General features: G+C 37.9%; 1 pseudogene; it reads right to left on the reverse strand.

Annotated features, from left to right (window-relative positions):
* Positions 1–1,778: 1,778 nt before the first annotated feature.
* LOC120113576 lies at positions 1,779–5,711 on the reverse strand (annotated as a pseudogene).
* Between the last annotated feature and the right edge of the window lie 928 nt (positions 5,712–6,639).

Here is a 6,639-nt window from a genome sequence, read left to right on the forward strand (position 1 = left end):
ATGAACACAGATGCTAGCATTTATCCTTGGAAATGTAAATGATGCAAAGCCTTTCTAATGATATTTTAGTTCGCCTTTTCTCCTCCTAAAATGCAACACCAACAATAAAAAGCTGGTCACCACCATTAGGGTATTCAATCTTTATATACTGTTTGACCGACAGGACAAAGGAAAAAACAAAGAGGATGAGGATGTAAGAAATAGCTTGACTGACATTCCGACAATTTAAGGGTTTCTTGCCATAGCAATGATAGTTTATGGACTAGAAAACCCGCACATCATCTCCAATTGGCTTGCACCTCATACTAAACAAGCAATGCCAACAAAAAAGTTGACTAGAGTCCGGAAAAAAACACAAGTTACACATGTAAAATCACTCGACAGCGAGACAATGTTGTTATATGCAAAGAACCCAAGTTCAATAATCACATCAGGTGGGGAGCTTTGAGAGGATTGATCTTCTTGCTGTGGTGGCGTTTCAATTGGTGTTAAAATAGAAGTAGCTGAAGAAGAACTAGACCCTGGTGGTGGCTGGGGAGGATATATACGCCATCAATGCAAGAAGAACACTTGTTTCGATCCAGTTTTCGATGTCGAACTGACCAACGCCTATGACTTTCCGACCGGTGCATAGTAGTCTGATCATGCCGGCCACAATGGCTAAGATTATGATCACCAAAAGTACAGCTATAAGAGGAGCAATAGAAGCATGAGCCACGTGAGAGTTATAACATGGCTCCCATTACCAGCCACAGCCGGTGGTGGCTGCTGGACTATTGACATTTCAGCGCTGACCAGAACCAGAAAAGGGACTAAAGGACTCAGTTTTCAACTCAGGTCTTGAAAATGGTTTGAGGTAGTAAAGAAACAAAAGGTTACACTTACACATATGTAACGTGTGTTGCAATGCACAAGGGTTAAGAAATTGGGCAATGGAACAGTGTGTGGAACCTCATCTTCATCTGAGAGAAAGAGAGAAGAGACTGAAAAAAATAGAGATTCTCTTTGTAATTGTGAGAACATAAACAGTGGTAACTGGTCCCTTAGCTTAAATATCACGACTTTCTGAACGTTTATTTTTCTCAAGTTCAGTTTTAAATTTTAAAATTTTGAAAGATTTTGCAGACTCAAGTGGGGACCTCAATCTTACAGGTATGTGTATGAATGGTAGCTGATGTTTGTTGGAAAACCAGTGATAATGGAGTCAAAGATCTTATAATGACAACTACTCATATTTATAACCTTTACCTCTTCCATATACATTTCACCAACCCTAGTTCATCGTAATGCCAAGCTCCCATCAAGCTTCACGGCTATTTGCAGAATTTCTTACCCATTTGTTGTTTCAAGTAAAACATGAAATGAATATTAAATGGGTCTGGTCATAGGTTGTCAATTAAGTTGCTTAAATTGAACAGCCATTTTCCAAATAAAAGACAACTGCCTTCTGCATATTCAAATCATCACTAATACGGTAAGAATCACATGCACATTACCCACTGAATTATGTGGGTTGGCTGGCTCATGTACACGTCCCCAAACTATGGTCAATGTTTTGAGTTAACCCCCAGACAAAGCAGAAATGATCAATGTGAACCTCTAATCCCAGAATTTGATTTGTAGGTTGGAAGACAATAGTGTTTTTTTCCAATACAAATTAACTTTAAGATATTTCTGTCTAATCAACACATGCCGCATGCATACAAACAGGAAATATGTCCGAAATCTACCTAATATACAAACACTGTTAGAAACCTGGAGGGGATATTCGTTTATTCTTAGCGGATAGCTATAGAACTCCTCGGTTCGAGCATCTCCTTTGCTGTGCTGGAACGGTTTCCACCATGGAATTCCTCTATCATCCACATGCTTTTGGAGGGGATATATTCGTTTATTCTTAGCGGATAGCTATAGAACTCCTCGGTTCGAGCATCTCCTTTGCTGTGCTGGAACGGTTTCCACCATGGAATTCCTCTATCATCCACATGCTTTGCTTCTAATGTGTTATCGAGCACGGTCCCGACGATGATGGCCATAGTTGCAGGTGATGAGAAGATCATGTTCAATATATCGTTAAACTACATGCATTTGAATGTGTCAGACCGAAGAAGCAAAGATCAAAATCAGGTAAACTAACGGAGGACCAACATTTTTTAACATTTATCGTAACGAATTACAGTAAAAGACCCTTCAACTAGGAATCTATGGCATTTATAAATATATGCAGGCAGTAATGTATATCTTAACTAGTAATCACATTCTGAACTTACCCATCCAGCATTTGTTCTAACTGGTCCATGACCGTCACCGGTTGTGTTCATTACAAAATATTGAGGAATTGATAGCCCTAGGAATAGGGAGACGCCCAAAACATAGATGTTTCTCATGGAATTACTATTTGCAAACTGTATGAATGTGATCCCAAAAGAGGCTGCATCCAGTGGAAAGAAGGAGAGCGAAATTCACGATTAAAGCAATAGAATGTCAGATGCAAAAACTAGCATGACAACCGAGTCACTCACCAACAATGCCTAATAAAATACAGTATATGGAAGCAAATATTGGCAATGGAATAGAGGCAAAAAATGCACCAAATTTCCCTGAAAGAATGGAAGGCGACCCAATCAATTCCGAACCTAACAAAAATACCAAAACATTTTCAATACAACTAATGAGAAAGTATAAAAACAAACCAAATATGGAGAAAAATATCATGAAACCGGTAGAAATCTGCACCACCCTTCTGCTTCCTATATGTGTAAGTCCGAGAAGGCCAAAATTTTCACTACATTATCATTCAGATGAAAAGCTGAAATAAATTTCTCAAGTATACTGCTGTCTATCAGTTATGGCATTTTAGGGTTAATAACTACTCAAGAAAGAAGGGGACTTCTTGAAAAAGCCATTCTTCCTTACACAGATGCAGTAGTACCAACGAGTGAACCAAAAAGCCCTTCAAGCAACATACTAATGGCCTGCATTTACAAGCAAGATGAGTAAGTAATCTTAATGACAAAATATTATCACCGGATTCGGGACTGATGCCTATCGATTTAGTAAAAACATTGAAAAAAAAAGTTACACAAAAAAAAACAATCCAAGGTAGTTTAGGAAAGGACCTGTAAGCCAATACTTCTGCTTAGTACATGTGCAGGAGGGGGTGTCGCACCAGAAAGCCGAGCTGCAGCAAAAAAAGTTGCAGTTGACTGCATATAAAATAGAGGAAAGTTCAGTTTTCAACTGATTTCTCTAATTCACCAAGAAAATGCATAGAAGAGCAGATTAATGCTTGAAATTTGATCAAGTGAACCAAAGAATTAAACTTAGAAAGTAAAGTTACTAAATAGAATTGACAGTGTCAAAGATAGAAAATAGACCTCTGCAGACGAAACAAGTGCAGCACCGATCATCCCAAACACATGGCTAACTCTGAATATAGGGGTAGCCCACTGAAACGGATAAGGAATTTTGACCCTAGAAACAATGACATGGAATAAGGAATCATAAAGAGCACTTTTGGAAGATCAGTTAGAACTAAATTGAACAAGCAGCGCAGCGTATTATGACCATACCAAGGAGCAGAAGACATTAGGTAAGATCGATCCGTACGGCAACTCAGTTTATTGGCAGTCTTAACATTGTTGTAAGCGCCAGAAACAGTGAGGATGGCAGCAAAAGCCCAAATAATTCCAATGAACACAAGCAATGCAAATCGCTCAAGTATCAGATGGGCCCTCGAATGGACCCGCTTATCAAAGTGGCTATAACTGTTGGGAAATAACCAGTAAAATGAGCATAGGTAGGCCAATTTCCACACAATTGCCGAGCTGTATCATTAAGTTATTCGCATTAAAAGAGTGGCTTACGTCAGCATATTACTGGTCCTAACCAAACATTGAAGTATTCAAAGAGAATTACCAATGGGAAGCCTCTTGCAAACAGACCAAGGCCGACAAACCACTGGTACAATGACTATGGGAGTAAAGAATCTAGAGAGGAAGAGGTTAACGAGAAAACTCTTAGAAACATTAGCTGTGAGAACTTGAAAGTTCACTGACCAAACATCTCAAATCATGAATTGCAAGCAGGCAATGAGCTGCATGCAATAAATAAGACAGATGCACAAATTGATACTCGAAGTACCTTGTCAGCTCTCCCCATGCCCTGCCATACCCAAGGATGATGTTAACAAAGGAAGAAACAATTAACGATCCTTGAACAGTTCTTATACCACAAACCGCTGCAAGCAAGAACCCGAATCATCCAGTACATAGTAACTAATAAAGCATAACAGCAACATTTATATCACATCTACCAACTGAGAGATGAATAATCCCAAAACTTAAATACAATGCAAAGAACTTTATGATTCATTAACTTCCTATTCGTGTCGCTTATATCATACTAAAGTTTACATACATCATGCTCAGTTGCAAAGGTCTCATCGGTGTAATCATTAATGATAGACAACAATGGCAACACATAAGCAAACGATACAAGCATCACCGTTGGAAGCCTCGAGCCAATAAGCGTTTGAAGAAGCGTATTAATGCCTGACATAACAGTAACACTTGAATACCCGGGCTTTATCACCCCTGTTCATAGCAAAGAAAGGTTGAGACTTGAGATGCTAAAATATATCAATCCATAAAAAAAACGTAGTAATTGAAATTATTTAAAGGTCATATAAACACATGACATCCCACCCATCTGAGGGACCATAGTACTTGCAATTAAGACTGTAGTACCAAGATTCACAATGAAGTGTTGGAAAGCCAGTAAAAGCGCTTGAGCTGTTCAACAAGTTGATACAGTGAGATTCGTTGCAGAAGATAACAATCCTCATAATGGTTAGATTTAAGCCAATATTCAGCTACTAAAAACGAACAACAGATTTCACAATAGCTTAGTTGAAAAGGAGTATTGAAATGTACAGAAAAGAAGAAGTGATATGTTGAAGTGCCTTCTAAATAAAAGAAGAAAAAAAATCAAAAGTGACTTGAAACTTTTAAAAACTGAAATATCTTAAAAGAGATCTCATTGAATGTCTAACTTCACCATCGAATTACAAACATGCAAAAGAAAAGAAAAATACTGGATATACCAACTAAAAAGCAAGCAACTTCAACATACAATTTTCAACTTTGGTCAGCTTTCATATAAAATTAAAGGAGAAAAAAATACTGACGCCATGAAGGATTGGAGTGGATGCAATATTGAAGCTGATTGAGTTCCTCAGCTGGAATCCAAGTAAGCCCCCTTGAAAGAGCAAAGTTCGGGTGCAGCCATTTGCGGTGGTGGCGGGTGGTGGTGGTGTGATTCTCTGTTTCACCCATCTTTTTCTCTGCTTCTAGTAAATACCCTTTTCAGCGATGCTTACTGTAATCTTCTTTTTGTTCGTCTTCTCTCGAAACAGAAAGCTAATAGACTTTACACATTCCTAAACAAAAAGAAAAAAAAGTAATAAACGGTTTCGAAGGTTGCCCAGAACTGTCAACAAATCACCGACGCCAAAAGAAAGATTGAAATAAATAAATAAATAAATAAATAAATAAGAAAGCAGAAACGAATGAAGGAATTACCTTTTGGTGATGAAAAATATTAAACAGCACGAAGCTCACTCAGCTCATTTATCTTTAATTTGAAACAGAGATAAGAGAGCAGGTTGGAGGGCGAAGGAGAAGCTAAAAGGGAGTTTGGATTACGTTATGCTTATGATTTGTCGTATTTCGTAGAAGTATATACACAGGCTTTATGAACAAATTATAATCTTCTATTTGGGTTTAAACAGGGAACGTGGAAACTGGGAATGGGGGCGCGTGGAATTTACCTTCACTTTTCTGAGATGGGAATCTTACAATGTTGTTTCGTGGAATTTAGCTTTCGTATTCGCTGAAAATAACATTTGTGCCATGCGATGCTGTTGAGTTGAATTCGGCGTCTGGAATTTCATTTTTTGTTGCTGGAGAAATTTTTTTAGAAATATATAAAATTCATTAGTCAATAAAATAATTTAATGAGCAAAGAAGATAAATATTTTTTTTGGGATAAGCTATTTTATTTATCCAGCCGCAGCGCAACTGCTACAAAACAAACAAATTAGAACAGTAAACCTAAGAGGGGATAAGTCCCCCAAGCTATACAAAGATTGATTAACCACATCATTCCTAACTTCTTCCTAGTAACCTTAACCCTAACTATCCCATTAATACAATCTACAATATCATCAATGTCTCTGTATACATTTCGAAGTTACCTAAATTCTTCTATTTCCATATACAATAAATTGTAAGCATTCCAAACTAATCTAAGGATATAAGCAACAAAGATTAACCTTTGAAGCAAGCAACAACCCAATCCAATTCTTCAACCCAGCATCCCATTTCTCTTAATCCCACATAAGGTGAGAATGGCCTTCCACCCACACTCGAGACAGAGCACTCAAAAAACAAATGACTCCTTGTTTAACGAAACATACCACAGTACCTACAACTCCCCTCAACTATCATCCCCATTCGAACAGCCTATCGCAATAGGCATCGTATCTAAAATTTCCATTTAGACTATCATAGAGTGTTTAGGAGCATTCATAGGGAACCATACAAGCCTCTGCCAACTAACCTTCTAAAAAAGACACTG

This window comes from Hibiscus syriacus, unplaced genomic scaffold (genome assembly GCF_006381635.1).
Source record: "Hibiscus syriacus cultivar Baekdansim isolate YM2019G1 unplaced genomic scaffold, ASM638163v2 tig00110210_pilon, whole genome shotgun sequence".
In the NCBI taxonomy this organism is placed as follows: domain Eukaryota; kingdom Viridiplantae; phylum Streptophyta; class Magnoliopsida; order Malvales; family Malvaceae; genus Hibiscus; species Hibiscus syriacus.